Here is a 23,279-nt window from a genome sequence, read left to right as displayed (position 1 = left end):
AACTAAATGGCAAAATGGCTGCTGGGATTGGTAATCAAACATTCCACCAGCCTTACTTTTCCAGTCTTCTCCAGCCTTCCATTAGCAGCTGCTGCACCAAAGAGTCGTGCGCTTCCACATTAAACCTTGAAATACAGAATACAACAATGGTAAACGAGATGCAACATAAGGACCGAGCAATGGAGCAAGTGGCTCGTACCTTATAACGGCATACAGCGTATTCACCAGGGTGGTGTCGCTCATAAAGTCAATTTTATTTTCTGCCAGGATCCGAAGAGCAATAAATTCCGGGTGATTTCGGACGGTTTCATGATTTGCGTTTGCACTCGGCTTCCCCTTCTGAAGCTCCCATAATGTATTGATGGCGCAACCCACATGATGTACTGTAAGCTTAGACTTATGGATGCCAACGAGTTGAAAAATCTGGAATTGGTTTGTGCTAGTCATCAACTGATCCAGGAGCGGATCCGAACTGATACTACGCATCTGAAAGAAGCGCAGAGAAAGAGGCAAAGCCCTCCTCCAGCAGAACATGTCTGGACTGTACGAAAGGCTTAGGACCTTAGAGAAATAAAAATATTCTATGTCTTTTCTTCCAACATCTTCTTAGAAAGTGGATATTCCTCTCTCCGGAGAAGATCTTGTTACTTCAAGATATGATAAGACACTTTGATTAAAGCCATCTGTAAAGGAAGAGATAAAAAAGGAATAATAATAATAGTGGACCCACAACTTATATGTAAGGCTGTGTTCTTTCCACATACAGATTATACAATCAGCATTTTAACATACTTATTATATGGTATTGGTATACAGGGGGTGCAGAAGTCGGTGTACAGTTTAAATAATAGTTGAATGTTATCAATTGTGCATGATTTTCTTAAACAAACCTCATTTTTTATAACTTCCCAAATAAAAATCAAGTCAATCTGGGTAAGGTCTGGTGACCCTTCTGGCCATGCAACCGGCAGGACAGCATCTACCTATCCACATAGTATAAAAATAATAATATGAATAGACATTTATGCCAGCATATGCACCCCTGTATATTAGAATATGAAGCTTAAAGTTATTTGTCCAGAGCATTTTTTAGCATCTGGTGATAAAAACAAACCTATTGAGGCATAAGGACATCAAAGAAGATCGCACCCTACCCTCCCTTTGAATGATCGGGTGGAGAACGTGTCAGACCCATTTCATCCATGTAATTACATGGTGAGTTTAAAGGGTGATTTCTAGTTTAGTAAATCGTCCCCTCTTCTAAAGATAAGGGTTGACTTACTGGCTGCTGGAGTCCCAACTTCTCATACCCCAAAAAAATCTCCAAAAAAGAACACTGGAGCTTATAAACCAAGCTTAGCACTCAGCTATTTCCAGCAGTCCCATACACAATGAATGGTGCGGAGGTTGAGCATGTGCACCTACCGCTCATTTCGAGATTGGACTATGCCAAGCCTCGTTCCCTTTATCAAGAGCCCCATCCTCAGGATCGCCAGGGATCCTAGAACCCCAAAGACCAGCATGCTATGGGAAGGAATAATGCAATATCTTTGGAATGTTTAAAGCCTTAAACTTACACTTCTGCCCAGTAAGAAGGAGAGTGATCTTTAGTATCATAATCAGCCCGCCTTATACAGTGGTGGTATATAACTAGGATATGTCACCTATGCCGATTGCCTGGAGGTGAAGTCACTGGGACCCCTACAGAATGCTAGGAAAGCACTGAGCCATTTTATTTATAGTAATCCTTGCTGGCTTTCTTCGGGTTACCATTAAAAGAAACCTGTCGCTTGATTTATGCTGCCCAAACAATAGGCAGCATTAATCAGAGCCTGGCTGCCTGATTACAGCCAGTGATATTTTTTTCAGAGATAATATACTTTAAAGATCCGGCCGTGGACCATAGCAATAGAGAAACCAAGTCCAGAAAGTCCAAGTGCCACAGCAGGTGATTGACGGGTCCCACGACTGCGAATCACCTGATGCAGTGCTGCAAAATACCAAGAAGAGTCAGACTAGTCTCACATCCAACTATGGTCCTCAGCTGAAGACCATGGCTCGGTCTGCCTATGGTGAAAGACCTGAAGAGAGAAAATACAAGAGGTGCTCCCTGTGTAACACTGTGGGCAACAGGTCAGGGCTAGTGATGAGCGAATATACTCGTTACTCGAGATTTCCCGAGCATGCTCGGGGGTCCTCCGAGTATTTTTTAGTGCTCGGAGATTTAGTTTTCCTCACCTCAGCTGAATGATTTACATCTGTTAGCCAGCATAAGTACATGTGGGGGTTGCCTGGTTGCTAGGGAATCCCCACATGTAATCAAGCTGGTTAAGAGATGTAAATCATTCAGCTGCGGCACGAAAAACTAAATCTCCGAGCACTAAAAAATACTCAGAGGACCCCTGAGCGTGCTCGAGAAATCTCGAGTAACCAGTATATTCGCTCATCACTAGTCAGGGCAAGTCAGAGGGTTGGTCGCTCATCTGAACAGGTTGTGTGCGGCACAACTATGTAAAGAGTTAGATATTATCCAATATCCGCCGTATGCAGACCAAATGGAAAGAGGACACAACAAGGAAAGGAAAGATCAGTGAGGTGGATCCCGGAACAGAGGATAAATAAAAATGTTTGCGTAGAACCTACTCCTCCCTTAAGCATACCTGAGGATTAACCTTAGTAGCAGCAGCGCCCGGGATCCACTGCACTCCTCTCTACTTTAATGGTGAAAGATCTATAACATGAAACTGTCTTCCACAACCTCACCTTTGTATAGAGTTCGGCTGTTCTTCGCCCAGTATTAAGCCTCCTACACAGCTGTTTCTGTTTCAGTCAACGACTGTATTTTAACCTTCCTATGTAAATGATGATCATTCCCCCCCGTTTTGTATAATGGTTTATACACCCGGCTATAATCCTACATCATCCATGACTTTGTGCGAGTGTACACAGAAGAATACGTTCTTTGATGCGATTTCGAAGGATGCCGAATCCTGATTTGATTTCCTTCTTTTTCATTCTCTTTGCATTTTGTTCATTTATAATAATAAAGTATCAACACTTCTATTTATTAAAGCATTCTAACTTTGCAGTATTTCTTTCACACACGTCTAAAACTCTTAAAAATCACAACTAAATTCTCCCAGCGATTCCTACTGGCCACCGACCGCGAGCGGTCTGACGAATCAGCAAAAGGCAAAGCGCTGGAAATTTAGCTCGCGGCGCCTACGTCTAATAACGCCATTTTTGAAGTCCTTATGACATTTAATTGTATTGAATTGTTATTGTTACTAATTATTATTATTATTATTATTATTGTTATTAATTATTGTTACCACAGGTCCTGGACCCCGTCCTCCACCCGTTACCACAGGTCCTGGACCCCGTCCTCCACCTGTCACCAGGGCATATGCGCTTGTTACTGGCCATGATTTGTCACAGTCACCCCCAGAATCTGTGTCACACCCCACAGTCTGATGACCCTGCAAGTCACTCTCTGTCTGGGTGTCAGCTCCACGTGTTTTATCCAGCAGACCACTATCAGTCGTATTGTGGCACACTTCAGGTGACGTCAGGTCAGTTAGTTGGACAGTCGCACCTTTCCCTCTGGTCAGGCCTGCCTTCTCAACATTACTAACTGACATCCACATTATATCCACAAACACTTCAGCCTTTTCCCACAGTGCTACCAAATCTTGTCCTATTACCATAGGATACGGCAAGATCGGGTCTACAACCACCTCATGGTATGTGGAAACCTCCGCTGCGACAATGTAGATAGTGGCTACCTGGAGATATTCAGTGTCGCCAGGTGACACAGAATCTCCTGGACGGGTTCCCAGCACAGACGCTTCTCTCCCCGGGTCTATCAACCCTTGCACACACTTTCCATCCAGCCAAAAAGGACACAGTCGTGACACCTCACTGATTGCCGCCCCTTTTTTGGCTCCGCCCCCTTTCTGGGCAAGTGCTCCGCTTTTTGATACCACCCCGGTTCGAGATTCAGCCCCCCTTCGGGATTCCACCCCTTTTTGGGCCATTACCCCTATTCGGGTTACCGCCCCTTTTTGGGTCTCCGCCCCCTTTTGGGCAACCATCCCCGTTTGGGCCACCGCTCACTATTAGGGATACTCCCCTCCCTGGGATACACCCCGTGGACTCCCCCACGGCACTCAGGCCCCAGTTCACACAGTACACCCCAATGTCTCTGGGCTTGTACTGGCCTTTTAAGAGTCTGCACAAAAATAAATTTTTTTTTTTTTTTTCTCTATGTCACTTTCACCAGCTCCTGCTGGTACCGCCACAGCTCCCGCTGCAGTCACAAACAACCGGCACCTCCAGGTGCTGCCAACCACAAGCCACTACAGCTCCGCCTGCTGTGGAACCTCTCGCTGCAACCACGGCTACTCTCCACACGGCTCTGCACGGCTCCACCGCTGCCGCTTGTCACCTTTGTGACCCCGCCGAGTCACAGCAGACGCTTGTCAATTTCGTAACCCCGCCGAGTTACCGCTAGACGCTTGTCACCTTCGTGGCTCTGCCACAGCAATTAACTCCACGTGTGCTAGCGGGATTGTTGCCAAAATTATCCACCAATTGTAAGGTTTCTCTCACTGAGAGTGTTGGGGGACACTCACTTGGCCGCGATATTCAAGCACACGGGCACGGGTTTATAAAACAAAGCAGTCCATGCGGTTTATTAAGCCTCATAAACCGGGTTACGCACAGTTCATAACATGAAACACAACAGGCACCAACTGGTAATATTTACTTGCAGCTTCTAACACTTCAGTGTACGGCTTTGCCTCACGGACACTAACACGCTGGTCCTCCCTTAACCAGTTCCCAAGGGAGACCACATAGTTCATAGACTTCACAAGCACTACGGCCTGTACGATACCTGACGGGAGCTCCGGCTCCACCTGCTGACTCCTCGCCAGTCCACACCTCCGGGTAAGCTGCCTTACAGGGATCACCAACTTGCCTGGCCGGCACACACTAGTCAGTCCAGACCTCACCGAAGGACTCCAGCTTCCCCAGTTCCACTGTGCACGGCTCCGGGATCCGGTCCTCCTACTAGGACCTCCCACGCCAGCAGGTGCTTTCCAGGAAGCCTCCTCCCAGGCTTCCAACACAGGAACACACCGAGCCCTCAGGAACTCCCTCAGGGATTTTGCACTTGGACCCTTCAGGTCCAAACACTGGAACCACACAGGAACATGTGACCCACACTCTGGTCACGTTATGTACCTGTAACCACACCCACAGTAATGGATCACATGGACTGGTCACGTGATCCTGACATCACTGCAGGTCAATTCTCACGGCCTCAATACAACTCCGTGCAGATTCCGGGGAGACCATGCAGCGCCCCCTACCTGTTACAGGGGTTACTGCATCACATATATCACAGAGCTTACATACATAACTGGGAAAAAGACCTTGATACTGAATTTCAGGACTGGGAGGTAGATCAAATTTACAAAAATTCGCATGGCCCATCTAGTTGTATAAGAGTACAGGAAAATTTGTATAAAATAGTCACTAGATGGTACACTACCCCAACTCTATCTCATCTTTGGTATCCTAATTCTTCACCAACCTGTTGGAGATGTACTAAAGACGTTGGTACTTTTCTGCATATGTGGTGGTCTTGTGAAATACTACAAACTTTTTGGAAAGAAGTATTAAAACATATAACTAAAATATGCAAATTACTACATCCACCCTCCCTGACACTCATTTTTTTAAACTGGAAGGGGGACAACTTGAAATATAAAAATAAATCCCTGTTGGCTTTCCTTCTATCAGCAGCTAAGCTTCTTATCCCAGTCCACTGGTTGACTAAAAACTGCCCGAGCATTTCGGATTGGGTCAACAAAGTGGACCAGTTATACTATATAGAAGAAATTCCACACAACATAGGTCCCCTGGAAATCTTTCAGATCTAGTGATGAGTATTTGGCTCTCATTAACAATTAGAAATCTCTTTAGAGGTTTGGATCTCTTCCTAATCCAGAAATGAACGTGTCGATGTCCCCCCTCTAAATCCCTTGCACCTATTTTACGATAAGCCGAACCCTCCCCTTCTAGTGAATCTATCACCTACCCCCTTTCTCCTCTTCTTTCTTTCTTTCTATTTACAGTATGTGTGTATTGGTTAAATGTCGCATTAATGTGGAGTTGTTTTTGGTTTCTGATCTAGCCTTCGGGAAGTCACAAGACTTCAAATCTGAACTTTCTTAATGATTGCATCTTACTGTAATCTTATGTTTATCCACATGTTTATCTACATGTTCATCACTAATGTTACATGTTATTATTGAACTAGCCTTCCCGAGATTGGGTTATATGTCATACTGATGTATCTCAAATCCACATGTTACCATTTACCTATCTGTTATTTGTGTAAAACTAATAAAAAGAAACTTAAAACAAACGAAGACTGACTTCCAAACTGTTTTGTTCACCGATGAGTGCCGCGCAACGCTCGATGGTCCAGATGGATGGAGTGGAGGATGGCTGGTTGATGGACACCCCATGAAAACACGGCTAAGGCGCCAACAAGGAGGTGGAGTAATGTTTTGGGCTGGAATCATGGGAAGAGAGATTGTCGGCCCCTTTATGATCCCTGAAGGGGTAAAGATGAACTCCATAATCTATGTGGAGTTTCTAAAACAACACTTCCTGCCATGGTTCAAGAGGAAGAACCGCAGCAAGATCATTTTCATGCATGATAATGCACCATCTCATGCTGCAAAAAACACATCTGCATCTCTGGCTGCTATGGGCATAAAAGAGGACAAACTTATGGTGTGGCCACCATCTTCCCCTGACCTCAACCCCATTGAGAACCTCTGGAGCATCATCAAAAGGAGTGTCTATGATGGCGGGAGGCAGTTCACATCTAAGCAACAGCTCTGGGAGGGTATTCTGTCCACATGCAAAACAAATGAAGCAGAAACCATCCAAAAACTGACAAATTCAATGGACGAGAGAGTTCAGAAGCTTTTTTCGAACAAGGGGTCCTATGTGCAAATGTAACATCACCTAGAATAAAGTTTTCACTTGAAAACTGTTTGATTTCATTTTGTAATAAGCTGATAATGCTTATAACTTCACAATTGACCTTTTTTTGTTCAAAATAAAAAAAAGAGGTTGAAAACTCTGCTGTGCATAATAATTTGGAACATGCATTTTGAGTGTTTATTTTTTTAAAAAAAGATACTGTTTTCATAGGCAGTTTTTTCCAAAACATTGCAATTATACTAGAATAGTAGATGACTGGAAAATAACAATGACTGCAATTCAGATAGGTAATTTAGAGAAAATATGAGGAAATATTATTTGCATAATAATTTGGAACACAGTGTATATATAGACTGTATATATGTTATAAGGAATATTTGAGGCCATGGAACCATTCTATGTCCATTTTGCAAGCCGTCGAGAAAATTTCGCCATACGGATGCCACACGGATGGCACACGGATAATTGTAGGAGAAAAAATTGCATCCTCGCATTGAATACGGATCACTGTTCAGGAAATTTTCTGCTTATCTCGGCCATCAAAAACGGACTGTATTTTTATATGTTGTGTGTGACTCCGGCCTAACTCCCAAACTGATTGCATTGTTTACTGACAAGGTATAAAACATTTTGAAAACACACCTAATACATTATTAACGACATTTTACCATGTTTATTTTCACACATGGAAATAAGTGATTTTTCCTTTTCGCTTCTAAACTATACAGAGTTCTGATATTTTATTTCAGATTATGTGCAGAACTTGAACTTGATTCATTTGACTACTTGTGGTTCAAGGTAAGCTGATTCTGTGAATAATTAATGTCTTACTGGATGTAGTTGACAACATTCTGGCCATGAAGTACATTTTGATGATAGTTCTAGCAAGTTACTGGTGAAACTCTTCCAAGGTTCTGTTAACATACAAAAATAAGCGATTTACGTGAATAACTTCTGAACTACACATAGAGTTGATAATTTTTTTGGCAAATATTGTTCAGGACATTGATGTGGTCATTTTGAGTACTAGTGGTCTAGAGTACCTGTTTTCAAATTGAACTTACGTATGATTGAGTGTGTTTGATTATGCGCGACATAAGCGATTTACGTGAATAACTTCTGAACTACACAGAGTTGATAATTTTTTTGGTAAATATTATTCAGGACATTGATATGTTCATTTTTAATACTAGTGGTCAAGGGTACCTGTTTTCAAATTGAATTTACGTACGATTGAGTGCGTTTGATTATGTGCGGCATAAGCGATTTACGTGAATAACCCAGGACCACAAGTAGTCAAAATAAACATCTCAAAGTCCTGATCAAAATTTTACCCAAACAATATCCACTCTATGTATAATTAACCATACATGAAAATCGAATAGCTAACTAATAACAAATAGCTAACTGCCATATATGAAAATCGAATAGCTAACTAATAACTAATAGCTAACTGCCATACATGAAAATCGAATAGCTAATAACTAATAGCTAACTGCAGACTAACTTGAGTCCGGTGAGTCCAGGCTGGAACTTCAGACTTAAATAAGTTGTCCACTACAATAATTTTATTTTTTTCATAAATCTTGCAATTATGTGCTACTGAAAACATCCACTGTCTTTATTTTAGCAATATTACCTTTTATCATGCTGTAGCAGCACATCTTCAGTGCTGGATCTAGCTCTCATGGGGTTAATCGACAACTTCCTTTCTCCTGAGTTATTGTGCTCTAATACTACAAGTTCCATGATGCATTGCACTGCCACTAAGCAGGAACCTCCTCTAGCTTCAAAAAGATTTGTGATGTCATTTCTGTCCAACCTCCTCTTTTACATTTGTCCAACGCACACTCCATTACACACAGATGTCTCTCTCTAACATCATGTCCTCCCTCTATCTGAAACTGAACCTGTCAAAAACTGAACTCCTCGTGTTCTCTCCCTCTACTAACCTACCTTTGCCTGACATTGCCATCTCCGTGTGCGGTTCCACCATTACTCCAAAGCAACATGCCCGCTGCCTTGGGGTCATCCTTGATTCCGAGCTTTCATTCATCCCCCACATCCGATCACTGGCTCGCTCTTCCTATCTGCATCTCAAAAACATTTCTAGAATTCGCCCTTTTTTTACTTTCGACTCTGCAAAAACTCTTACTGTCTCACTTATTCATTCTCGTCTGGACTATTGTAAATCTCTACTAATCGGCCTCCCTCTTACCAAACTCTCCCCGCTCCAATCTGTCCTGAATGCTGCTGCCAGGATCATATGCCTCACCAACCATTACACCGATGCCTCTACCTTGTGCCAGTCATTACACTGGCTACCCATCCACTCCAGAATCCAGTACAAAACTACTACCCTCATCCACAAAGCACTCCATGGCTCAGCACCACCCTACATCTCCTCTCTGGTCTCAGTCTACCACCCTACCCGTGCCCTCCGCTCCGCTAATGACCTCAGGTTAGCATCCTCAATAATCAGAACCTCCCATTCCCGTCTCCAAGACTTTACACGTGCTGCGCCAATTCTTTGGAATGCACTACCCAGGTTAATACGATTAATCCCCAATCCCCACAGTTTTAAGCGTGCCCTAAAAACGCATTTGTTCAGACTGGCCTACCGCCTCAACGCATTAACCTAACTATCCCTGTGTGGCCTAAAAAAAATAAAAAAATAAATAAATAAATAAATAAAAATAAACATTATCAGGTTCCTCTCATCATGTTCTCATACACTTTATGCAGTTAATAGCCCTCTGTGTCTGTACTGCTACATACTTAGGCAGTTAACTGGTTCATGCAGCTTTACATGAACACCCGAGCCTTACACTATGGCTGGTCCGAACAACTAAAGCAATTGTTACCATCCACCTCTCGTGTCTCCCCTTTTCCTCATAGTTTGTAAGCTTGCGAGCAGGGCCCTCATTCCTCCTGGTATCTGTTTTGAACTGTGATTTCTGTTATGCTGTAATGTCTATTGTCTGTACAAGGCCCCTCTATAAGTTGTAAAGCGCTGCGGAATATGTTGGCGCTATATAAATAAAAATTATTATTATAGATAGATAGATAGATAGATAGATAGATAGATAGATAGATAGATAGATAGATAGATACAGAGATATAGGATGGATAGATAGATACATACAGATATATCTATATATCTATGTCTATTTCCATAGATATGTCCATATCCATGTTTCTAAACCCCCTTCACCCCTGGAGCTTTTTTCGTTTATCTCTCCCCTTCTTTCCAGAGCCATAATGTTTCCATCAATATGGCCATGTGAGGGCTTATCTTTTGCGGGACAAGTTCTACTTTTGAACGACACCATTGGTTTTACCATGTCGTGTAACAGAAAATGTGAAAAAAAAGTCAAAGTGCGATGAAATTGCAAAAAAAGTGCAATCCCACACTTGTTTTTTGCTTGGCTTTTTTGCTAGGTTCACTAAATGCTAAGGCTGTGCACACGTTGCGGATTTGATTGCAGATCCGCAGGGTTTTTTGCTGCCCAGAGCTGCATCAAATCCGCAGTGTAGTGCTCAACCAATGTAAGTCTATGGGAGCAGCAGACTTGTTGTGCACATGCTGCGGAAAAAGACACACCGAAACGCAGCTTTTTTTTTTCAGCAGCATATCACTTCTTTTTTTGCCAAACTGCAGCGTTTCTGTACCCATAGACTTTCATTGAGTCGGGCACATCTGCAGCAAAACCGCAGATGTAAAAAAGAGCTGCAGTTTAGATGCGGATGTGGGTCCGAGAAACGCTGCAGTTCGGGAGGAGGGAAGTGTGTGGGCGGTGATGGTGTGCGTGTATGTGTGTGCGGACGGGGTCTGCGGGACTGTTCGGGTGTGTGCGGGACTGTTCGGGTGTGTGCGGGGCTGTGCGGGGGGTCTTTTGGGGTGTGTGCAGGCATCATCTGATGGGACTACAAGTACGCAGCATCCAATTTGCAGCTAATTTGGATGTAATCTGGACAGTGGACACGCACCCTACACTATCCATACATCTATCAATAGATATATCTATCCAGATATATCTATAGATAGATATAGGAATAGATAGATGTATGCATCTATAGAGCTATCTATATGTAGCTCTGTCTATCCATTTCATCTATCATCTATATGTCTATCTATCTGTGTGTAATTGAGTGTGGGTTGGACAAATGTAAAAGAGGAGGTTGGACAATAATGACATCACAAATCTTTTTTTTGTTCAATAATACATCTTTATTTAGCTTTCAAAAATGCATACAAAAACGCACAAAAAACACGCAAAAACCGCACCAAAAAAAATTAAAAAATGCATCAAAAGCGCGAAAAAACTCCACAAAAAACTGCATCAAAACTGCAGCAAAAACTGCATCAAAACCGCACCAACAACAGCATCAAAACTGCACCAAAAACTGTATCAAAACCCCACCAACAACAGCATCAAAACCGCACCAAAAACTGCATCAAAACCGCATCAAAACCGCACCAAAAACTGCATCAAAACCGCACCAAAAATGGCATCATAAGGGTATGTGCACACGCTGCGGATTTTGCTGCGGAACCGCAGCGTTTCCGCAGCTGCGGGTCCGCAGTGGTTTCCCATGAGTTTACAGTACAATATAAACCTATGGGAAATGAATTCCGCAGTGTACATGCTGCGGAAAAAACGAGCGGAAACGCATCGGTTTATATTCCGCAGCATGTCATTTCTTTGTGCGGATTGCGCTGCGGGTTTAAACCTGCTCCAATAGAAAACTGCAGGTGTAAATCCGCAGCGGAAACCGCTATAGAAACCGCGATAAATCCGCAGTAATAACCACAGCGGTTTTGCACTGCGGATTTATCAAATCCGCTGCAGAAAATTCCGCAGCGGAATCCGCAGCGTGGGCACATGGCCTAAACGCACAAAAAACTGCTTCAAAACCGCACCAAAAACTGCATCAAAACCACACCAAATACTGCATCAAAACCGCACCAAATACTGCATCAAAAGTTCGCCAAAAACTGCATAAAAAAGCATCAAAAACCTGAATCAAAACCACGCAAAAAAGCACCAAATACTGCAGCAAAAACTGAATCAAAACCGCGCAAAAACCGCACCAAAAACTGCATCAAAACTGCTCCAAATATTGCATCAAAAATGCATCAAACCCTCACCAAGAACTGTATCAAAAACTGCAGCAAAACGGCACCAAAAACAGCATCAAAACCGCACCAACAACAGCATCAAAACCGCACCAAATACTGCATCATAACCGCACCAAAAACTGCATCAAAACAGCACCAAATACTGCATCAAAACCACACCAAATACTGCATCAAAACTGCACCAAAAACTGAATCAAAACCGCACCAAAAACAGCATCAAAACCGCACCAAATACTGCATCAAAACCGCACCAAAAACTGCATCATAACCGCACCAAAAACTGCATCAAAACTGAATCAAAAACTGCATCAAAACTTCACCAAAAACTGCATAAAAAAGCATCAAAAACCTGAATCAAAACCACGCAAAAAACCGCACCAAATACTGCAGCAAAAACTGAATCAAAACCACGCAAAAACCGCACCAAGAACTGCATCAAAACCACACAAAAAACCCGCATGAAAACCACGCAAAAAATATGAAAAAAACGTGAAAAAAATGTATAAAAAACGCAGCTGCGTTTTCAGCGAGATGCAGATTTTGTGCAGAAAATTCTGCACCCAAATCTGCAACGTGTGCACACAGCATAAAATTGACCTGCCATTATGATTTTCCAGGTCATTACGAGTTCATAGACACCAAACACGTGTAGATTATTTTTTATCTAAGTGGTAAAAAAAAATTCAAAACTTTGCTAAAAAGAAATAAAATAATTGCGCCGTTTTCCGATACCCGTAGCGTCTATATTTTCTGAGATATTGGGTCGGGTGAGGGCTAATTTTTTGCTCGCCGAGCTGACGTTTTTCATGATACCACTTTTGTGCAGATACGTTCTTTTGATTGCCCATTATTGCATTTTGATGCAATGTCGCGGCGACCAAAAAAACATAATTTTTTTTGTTGTAATGAAAACAACTGACATGTTGCTCACCGCCGAAGCCCACCTCAAAGCGTGGGGATAATGCCAGCTGATGTACTATTCCGTCAGCTGGCAGAAAGGGGTTAATGAACAATATGTTTCAGTTAAAAAAAAACGAAGAAAAAAAAATATGGCGTGGGCTCCCGCGAAATTTTCTGCGCCAGAGGGGGAAAGCCGACAGCCGAGGGCCAATATTTGTAGCCTGCTATGAATATCAGCCCGCAGCTGTCTGCGTAGCCTTTACTGGCTATTAAAATAGGGGGACCCCCAAAAAAATGACGTGGGGTCCCCCTATATTTCATAGCCAGAAAGGCTACGCAGACAGCTGCGGGCTGATATTCATAGCCTAGAGAGGGGCCATGGATATTGGCCCTCCCCCCAGCTACAAATACCAGTCCGCAGCCGCCCCAGAAATGGTGCATCTGTAAGATGCGCCAATTCCGGCACTTAGCCCCTATCTTCCCACTCCGGTGTAGCGGTGGGATATGGGGTAATAAGGGGTTAATGTCACCTTGCTATTGTAAGGTGACATTAAGCCGGGTTAATAACGGAGAGGCGTCACTAAGATGCCTATCCGTTATTAATCCAATAGTATTAAAGGATTAATAAAACACACACACATTAGGAAAAAAGTATTTTAACCCCTTCACCCCCAGAGCTTTTTCCGTTTTTTCGTTTTTGTTTTTCGCTCCCCTACTTCCCAGAACCATAACTTTTTTATTTTTCAGTCAATATGGCCATATGAGGGCTTATTTTTTGCGGGACGAGATGTACTTTTGAACGATACCATTGGTTTTACCATGCCATGTAACAGAAAATGGGAAAAAAATTCCAAGTGTGATGAAATTGCAAAAAAAAGTGCAATCTCAGACTTGTTTTTCGTTTGGCTTTTTTGCTAGGTTCACTAAATGCTAAAACTAACCTGCCATTATGATTCTCCAGGTCATTACGAGTTCATAGACACCTAACATGTCTAGTTTATGTTTTATCTAAGTGGTGGATAAAAATTCCAAAGTTTGCAAAAAAAAAAAAGTGTGCGATTTTCCGATACCCGTAGCGTCTCCAATTTTCGTGATCTGGGGTCAGGTGAGCGCTTATTTTTTGCATGCCAAGCTGTCATTTTTAATGATACCATTTTGGTGTAGATACGTTCTTTGATCGCCCGTTATTGCACTTTAATGCAATGTCGCGGCGACCAAAAAAACGTAATTTTGGCGTTTTGATTTTTTTTCTCGCTACGCCATTTAGTGGTCAGGTTAATCCTTTGTTTTTATTGATAGATCGGGCGATTCTGAACGCGGTGATACCAAATATGTGTAGGTTTGATTTGTTTTTAATTGTTTTATTTTGATTGGGGCGAAAGGGGGGTGATTTAAACTTTTATATATTTTTTATATTTTTAAACACTTTTTTTTTTTTATTTTGGCATGCTTCAATAGCCTCCATAGGAGGCTAAAAGCATGCACTACACGATCGGCTCTGCTACATAGAGGTGAAGTACAGATCACCTCTATGTAGTAGAAATGGTGGTGTACTTTGAGCGCCGACCACAGGGTGGCGCTCAAAGCAATCGGCCATCAACAACCATAGAGGTCTCAAGGAGACCTCTGGTTGTTATGGCAATGCACCGCTGACCCTTGATCATGTGACGGGGGTCAGCGGTGTGAGCACTTCCGGCCGTGCAGCCGGGAGCGCTAGTTAAATGCCGCTGTCAGCGCTTGACGGCGGCATTTAACTAGTTAATGGGGGCGGGCGGATCGCGATTCCGCTCGCGCTCATTGCGCACACATGTCAGCTGTACAAAACAGCTGACATATTGCGGCTTTAAGGTGGGCTCACCGCCGGAGCCCACCTTAAAGCAGGGGATCTGCCAGCTAACGTACTATTCCGTCAGCTGGCAGAAAGGGGTTAATATTCTTCATTTAAGCATACTTACCATACTTCGGCGCCTGCAAAAAATGTAAAATAATAAACCGTATACTACCTGTCCACCATAGTCCAATTAATAACGAGTGTCCCATGACGATCTCCCCTATAGAACAGTGACATCGGGTGATGTCACTGCTCTATAGGACCCTATGTGACACACTGACAGGAGACAATGGCTCCTGCAGTGCATCACTGAGAGGTTACTATAGTTCACTGGTCTCACTTTATGGCAAAAAGCTGCGTGGGAACTTTCTCACACAGCAATGCCAAAAGTGAGACTAGGGACTATTTTCTCACAGGGGCGTAGGAATACATTGTGGGGAAAACATTGTGGAAGGATACCTTCCATCATTGTATTCCTGGAGCCCCTGGAGAGCGGTCGCATCAGCTGATGCTCCTGCTCTCCACGGGAGATCGGCGAGGGACACTCGTTTTAATTGGATTTCTGCGGATCAGGGAGTATAGTGTTTGTTTATTATTTTAATATTTTTTACAGGTAACACTGGCTTCGAGGAACAAAGTGACAAGTGATAGTGAGTATGTACTCTATGTTTTATGTACTGTACGTCTGTATGTATGTTGTATGTATGTACTGTATGTATGTACTGTATGTGGCATGTTGCATGTCGTATGTTGCATGTCGTCGCATGTTGCATGTTTCATGTCACATGTTGCATGTCGTCACATGTTGCATGTTCTCGCATGTTGCATGTTGTCGCATGGTGCATGTCGCATATCACATGTCTCATGTTGCATGTTGTCGCATGTCACATGTTGTCACATGTCGCATGCCCTCGCATGTTGTATGTCGCATTTCGTTGCATGTCACATGTTGCATGTTGTTGCATGCCGTCGCATGTTGCATGTTGTCGCATGTTGCATGTCGTTGCATGTCGTCGCATGTCACATGTTGCATGTCATTGCATGTCGTCGTATGTTGTCGAATGTTGCATGTCGCCGCATGTCACATGTCGCATGTCGTCGCATGTCGTCGCATGTCGTCGCATGTTGCATGTCGTCGAATGCTGCATGTCGGCGAATGCTGCATGTCGTCGCATGTTGCATGTCACATGTTGTCATATGTCGCATGCTGCCACATGTTGCATTTCGCATGTCATCTCATGTCACATGTCGCATGTCGCATGTTGTCACATGTTGCATGTTGACGCATGTCACATGTCGTTGCATGTCACATGCCGTCACATGTTGTTGCATGTTGCATGTGGCATGTTGCATGTCGTCGCATGTTGCATGTAACATTTTGCATGTCATATGTCGCATTCCCTCTCATGTCGCCACATGTTGCATGTCACATGGTGTATGTTGTATGTCTGTATGTACTGTGTCTGCATGTTGTATGTACTGTATGTCTGTATGTATGTACGTGTGTGTGTTGTTTTTTTTTACATTCAACACATTAGCTGGATGATGGGACTACTACTGTCCCATCATTGGCTAATGTGTCACTCACTGTCACTGTAGCAGGCATCGTCCGATAGGACTTGTAGTCCCATCGGACGACGCCTGCACACAGAGACACACACAGCAATGACGCCTGCAGCAGACCCCAGCACGGCCAGCGGACCCACCGCACCGCCCGGCGTAGCCCCACAGCACATCCCGGCGCCGACACATGCCGGCGCAGGCACCGGCAGATGCCGGCACCACGGCACATCTCGGCGCCGACACATCCCGGCGCAGGCACCGGCACATGCCGGCACCACAGCACATCCAAGCATCACGGCACATCCAAGCATCACGGCACATCCCGACGCGGCACAATGGCAAATCCAGGCACAGCACCACGGCACATCCCGCAGACTCCTCTGTGCCCACCCATCCCAGAACACAGCGTTCACATCCCTACCTACTACCTAGCCCTCTGCTGGATGTCCTCATATGAACTCGAGCGTGGGAACTTTTCACAGGCTCCAGTTCATGAGGACATCCAGCAGAGGGCGCATCACCGCAACTCAAGGTAACTACAGGTCACCCTGCTTTCCATTCATTCCCCTGGTTTTTACAGGCAGGTGCGGCTGCATTAACAGGCTTCTGCTTGTAAAATTAGTTAACCCTTTCAGATGGATTTGCAACGTGGGACAGAACGACAGAAGGTATGGAATATTGTTGTTTGTTTTTTTTTTACTTTGTTTCAGGTGACAAGGGTCTTCAGGTGGATTAAGAGTCTAATAAAATATTACAACAACATCTGTCTTTATTTCATTAAAATACTTTGTAATAATGTGTGTTTTCTTAACCATTTCATACTATTGGATTAATAATGGATAGGTGTCATAATTGACGCCTCTCCGTTATTAATCTGGCTTAATGTCACCTTACAATAGCAAGGTGACATTAACCCTTCATTACCCCATATCCCACTGCTACACGGGAGTGGGAAGAGAGTGGCCAAGTGCCAGAATAGGCGCATCTTCCAGATGTGCCTTTTCTGGGGTGGCTGGGGGCAGATGTTTTTAGCCAGGGGGGGGGCAATAACCATGGACCCTCTCCAGGCTATTAATATCTGCCCTCAGTCACTGGCTTTACCACTCTGGTGGAGAAAATTGTGCGGGAGCCCACGCCAATTTTTTCTGTGATTTAACCCTTTAATTTAATAGCTAGAGGGCCCAAATTTTGCACATACACACTACTAACATTATTAGTGTGGAATATGCAAAAAAAAAGGGATATGAGATTACTGTATGTAAACCATGTCTCATATCCTGTCGGGTTTGGGAAGGAGATAGCAAAAGCCGGCAATTGAATTGCCGGCTTTTCTCTATAACACCGCTGCGTATTTCTTGCAAGTCACACTGCTGGTTCGTGAGTAATCCATATTTTTCTCGCCCCCATAGACTTTCATTGGCGATTTTTTTGCGCAATACGGTGACAAACGCAGCATGCTGCGATTTTCTACGGCCGTATAATACAGATCCGTAAAATACGGCTGATAGGAGCTGGGCCATAGAGAATCATTGGGCCGTGTGTAATGCGTATTTTACGGACGTATTTTCTTGCGCTCATACGTCCGTAAAACTCGCTAGTGTGACGCCGGCCTAACTGTCCTAAAACCTCTGCCAAACCCGTCACATTTTTGCCCTATGTAATACATTTGTGGTCTTCCCTAGAAATATTAGACACTTTCCCATTCATCTATAAATTAGCTTAATAAACTTGGAACTAAATTAATTAATTTAATACAATTGATAATTATCAACGGCTCATTCACACGTTATATTTTCTTATACTAGTGATGATGATATTTTTATTTCTATAGCGCCAACATTTTCTGACCACTTTACAATTAAGCAGGGACATGAACAGACAATAAATATATCACAAAGTGACACAGATCAGCAGGTACAGGAGGAGTGAGGGTCCTGCTCGCAAGCTACAATCTATAAGGAAATAGGGTGGGATGTGCTATCCGTGCTTTTCACAGATAACACTTGTGCCTAAAATAGTGAATGGGGCAGTTCACATGTCCGGGATTGTTTGTAGTCCATACAAAATCATGGAGATATGTTCCATACTGATCCAAACGTCAGAACAAAATTGTCAATGCAAGTCTATGGGTCTGTGTAAAAATCGAACAGAACTGTCATCTTAGTGATGTCCGAGTCCGATCTAAACGTCAGATCAAAATACACATATAGCTCAGCCGTGAGACCACCATCGATCCTGGTCAAGTATCCAACATCTTTGGCTGTGAGGCTATGTCCACACGTCAGGATTTCTTGCAGAAATTTCCTGACCAAAACCGGACATTTTCTGCAAGAAATCCTGTGCGTTTTTTCATGTTTTTCTCGCATTTTTTATGTGGATTTTTTTGCAGATTTTTCCGGGGGTTCCAAATGCAATAATATGGTGGGAAATCCGCAAAAAATCAGCAAAATTAATGAACATGCTGCGTTTTTTACCGCGATGCATTTTTTTCGCGGGAAAAAAAAGTGACATATGCACAAAAATTGCGGAATGCATTCTAAATGATGGGATGCATATGTATGCGTTTTTATAGCGAAAAAACGCAAAAAATCCGGAAAGTGTGTACATACCCTGAAACAACCCCATATGATCAGGTTTCCTCTACCAAAACTTGACAGTTCCTTCAATGATTGCAGCCATTGGCCCCGTTTTCCCTTGTTTCTTCCAGACCCATTTGCACCCATCAGAGACTAGTCTGTTGCCTTTCATCTCATCGCTCCAAATCACCCATCTTCAATCTTATACTGTCCATTTGTCATACGTTTTTGCAAACTCAAGCCAACGCTTCTCATCACAATAGTGAAGTTGAAGTCTCTCACCTTATTTGCAGCTTCCAGACTTGTGTAACGTCTGCAGGACAATTGATTGATTTTTGTATGGTTATCCTGAGGAAGGAGTCGGTGGAATCTGAAACGCATCAACAATAAACAATACATTTGTGTATAAGACAGCCAAGATGATTGTCTATAAAATGATGGGAGTCTCACGTTGGAAGCAGTAGTGGATGGTGAGATATGGAGCCTGAAAGTCAAAAGGTCAAAACATTGTTACTCTTTTGCTCGTCAGTGTGTTTGTCTTAGGGTATGTGTCCACGGGCCGTTTTACATCCGGAATAGCAGCGGATTGAACGCTGAGCAGAGCCGCAGCATTCAATCTGCCGCGTCCAGATGTTACAGCATAGTGGAGGGGATTTTATGAAATCCCGTCTCCACTATGCGTGCTAATACGCACCCGGCGGCCCTGCGATTCCGGACATGCGCCGCGTCTTTTTAGATCGCAGCATGTCCGTTTACCTTGCTGCGCCGCTGCAAGGTAAATCACAGGGCCCTATGTGTGGGGTGCGATGATGCCGGATGTGTGCAATGAACACATCCGGCATCATCGTGTCTCCAGAAGGGGGCGGGGCTTAGGGCAGAGCGAGTTTTCCGCTCCGTCCAAAGCGCCGGCCATCCTGAACGTGGACACGCACCCTTAGGATCTTCTTGTGTTTTTAGGGGGTTGATTTGTGGTCTGTTTATTTTATACTTATTATTGGTAATTTTTTAAATATATTTATTTGTGTTAATAATTTTTGATATATTATATTACTACTATATTTTTAATACAGATTGTTATATGGAAAAAAATACATTGAAGAAAAAAAACCTGATATAAACAATAGGTCATTTTCTCATGAGGCCTTCAGCGTAACCTCATTATAATGTGATATTTGCAGGTGATTCATGTTTCGTCCTGAAGGTTTAGAGCTGGAGTGGCCTCTGCTGGTAACACCTAGTACTGCACAACAGATGGAAGCATTTTATTGGTTTCGCCAGTAGGTGTCAGTAGCGCTCAGTGTAACGGCATCACAGAGAGATAAGGGGTTGTAATATCAGAATCTGGGGAGATAGTGAGAAAGTACAGGAGGAATATATATATATATATATATATATTTACATTTTCATATTTTGCATAGTTCATTATTTTTACCGAATAATAATTATTGCAGATGTGACTGAGGGTTAATAATGATCTGGTGAAAAAAGAAAAAACAGCTCCGACTCTAGGGGCATTGTAGCACGGAAGCCAAGGGATCAAATGTAGAAACAATTCAGCGTCTTAAAATGTCGATGTTTATTAGAGAACTAAGTACAAAGTTCAATGCATAGTATTTACATAGACAGTCTTGAATGTTTGCATTGAATTTTCTAATAAACATCACAATTTTAAGAAATTGGATCTTTTTCTACATTAATAATGATTTCCCGATCTAAAATGAATATTTTCTGTGTGTATAAAAAGTGGTTGTCACGCTGTGTTGTCCAGCCTGCTCCCCATTGTAGACTCTACAACGAGGGCTATGGACGGGGCGATCCGCACCGCTGATCGGCATGGGGTCTCTTAGGCCGCGTCCGACCTCCTCCCACTTCAGGACCACTGGTTAGTTCTGAGGTCCCCCAGAGCCACAAATACCGACCTGATGTTGACACCCCAATCGGCATAGCACAGGGCAGCCCAGAACACCTGGACTCAAGCGCTCCAGCACTCAGCCTCCCTGGTAACTAGGATTACAGGCGCACGCCACCGCGCCCGGCGATTGTCTAGTGCTGCTATTACTGACTAGAGGCTGCAAGGAGCCGTGACGTCATCGGGAGCCACAGCGCCATCTAGTGTCTGCAGGATGAAACTGCCATAAAGTCAGTAACATGTCAGTATACCGCTGCATGTTCATTTTAGGACATGGTCACAAATCACAGTAACATCAGAAATAACATCAGAAATACTTTGTCTGATACCTGACTCTGATACAGGAAATTAGCAGAAATTAGTACCTTGGATCACTTGAGCTTGTGGTGCAATGGTAAGGACGACGGCTGTAGTCTCTAGACGCAGGATCCGTTTTTTTTTTGCCTAATCCGTTTTTTTTGCCGATCCGTTTTTTTTTTGCGCCGAATCCGTATTTTTTACGCCAGATCCGTTTTTTTCTGCCGATCCGTTTTTTTTTTTGCCAAATCCGTTTTGTTCCCGCCGATCGGGTTTTTTTGCGCCGGATCCATTTTTTTACAAGCCAGATCCGTTTTTTTTTCCGCCGGATCCGTTTTATTTTGCTGATGTTTTTTTTGCCAAATTTGTTTTTTCCCGCCGATCCGTTTTTTTTGTGCCGGATCCGTTTTTTTTTTTTTTTGCCGAATCCGTTTTGTTCCCGCCGATCGGGTTTTTTTTTCGCCAGATCCGTTTTTTTTCGCCGATTGTTTTTTTTTTTTGCTTAATCCGTTTTTTCTCGCCGATCCGTTTTGTTCCCGCCGATCGGTTTTTTTTTGCACCGGATCCATTTTTTTACAAGCCAGATCCGTTTTTTTTCCGCCGGATCAGTTTTATTTTGCCAATCCGTTTTTTTTTACCTAATCCGTTTTTTTTTCGACCTTTCCTTTTTTTTTTGCGCCGAATCCGTTTTTTTTACGCCACATCCGTCTTTTTTTCCACCAGATCCGTTTTTTTCCGCCGATCCGTTTTTTTTTTTTTGCCGAATCCGTTTTGTTCCCGCCGATCGGGGTTTTTTTTGCGCCGGATCCGTTTTTTTTTACAAGCCAGATCCGTTTTTCTTCCGCCGGATCCGTTTTTTCCTGCTGATCCGTTTTTTTTGTGCCGGATCCGTTTTTTTTTTGCCTAATCCGATTTTTTTTTTTGCCGATACGATTTTTTTTGCGCCGAATCTGTATTTTTTACGCCAGATCCGTTTTTTTCTGACGATCCGTTTTTTTTTTGCCGATCCGTTTTTTTTTTGCGCCGAATCCATTTTTTTTCGCCAGATCCGTTTTTTTTTCCGCCGGATCAGTTTTATTTTGCCGATCCGTTTTTTTTTACCTAATCCGTTTTTTTTTCGCCTATCCGGTTTTTTTGCGCCAAATTTTTTTTTTACGCCACATCCGTTTTTTTCCGCCAGATCCGTTTTTTTCCGCCGATCTGTTTTTTTTTTTTTTTTGCCGAATCCGTTTTGTTCCCGCCGCTCGGGGTTTTTCTTCCGCCGGATCCGTTTTTTCCTGCTGATCCTTTTTTTTGTGCCGGATCAGTTTTTTTCTAAGCCAGATCCGGTTTTTTTTCCGCCGGATCCGTTTTATTTTGCTGATCTGTTTTTTTTTTGCCAAATTTGTTTTTTCCCGCCGATCCGTTTTTTTTGTGCCGGATCCGTTTTTTTTTACGCCAGATCCGTTTTTGTTTTTTTTTGCCGAATCCGTTTTGTTCCCGCCGATCGGGTTTTTTTTTCGCCAGATCCGGTTTTTTTTTGCCGATTGTTTTTTTTTTGCTTAATCCGTTTTTTCTCGCCGATCCGTTTTGTTCCCGCCGATCGTTTTTTTTTGCACCGGATCCATTTTTTTACAAGCCAGATCCGTTTTTTTTTCCGCCGGATCAGTTTTATTTTGCCGATCCGTTTTTTTTAACAAAATCCGATTTTTTTCGCCTATCCGTTTTTTTGCGCCAAATTCGTTTTTTTTCCGCCACATCCGTTTTTTTCCGCCAGATCCGTTTTTTTCCGCCGATCCGTTTTTTTTTTTTTTTTTGCCGAATCCGTTTTGTTCCCGCCGCTCGGGGTTTTTCTTCCGCCGGATCCGTTTTTTCCTGCTGATCCTTTTTTTTGTGCCGGATCAGTTTTTTTCTAAGCCAGATCCGTTTTTTTTTCCGCCGGATCCGTTTTATTTTGCTGATCTTTTTTTTTTTGCCAAATTTGTTTTTTCCCGCCGATCCGTTTTTTTTGTGCCGGATCCGTTTTTTTTTACGCCAGATCCGTTTTTGTTTTTT

At 43.2% G+C, this 23,279-nt stretch overlaps 1 long non-coding RNA gene across 1 annotated transcript; it reads right to left on the bottom strand.

The window, feature by feature from the left end:
* Positions 1-50: 50 nt before the first annotated feature.
* On the bottom strand, positions 51-20,046 carry LOC143784311 (uncharacterized). The gene is made up of 4 exons (XR_013217763.1): positions 19,322-20,046; positions 7,858-7,940; positions 200-683; positions 51-125 (listed from the first exon to the last, which is right to left on the bottom strand). It is a non-coding gene; the product is annotated as an uncharacterized LOC143784311 (long non-coding RNA).
* Positions 20,047-23,279: the final 3,233 nt, after the last annotated feature.

The sequence above is a fragment of the Ranitomeya variabilis genome, chromosome 7 (genome assembly GCF_051348905.1).
Source record: "Ranitomeya variabilis isolate aRanVar5 chromosome 7, aRanVar5.hap1, whole genome shotgun sequence".
In the NCBI taxonomy this organism is placed as follows: domain Eukaryota; kingdom Metazoa; phylum Chordata; class Amphibia; order Anura; family Dendrobatidae; genus Ranitomeya; species Ranitomeya variabilis.
This window is presented reverse-complemented; position numbering and strand designations above follow the sequence as displayed.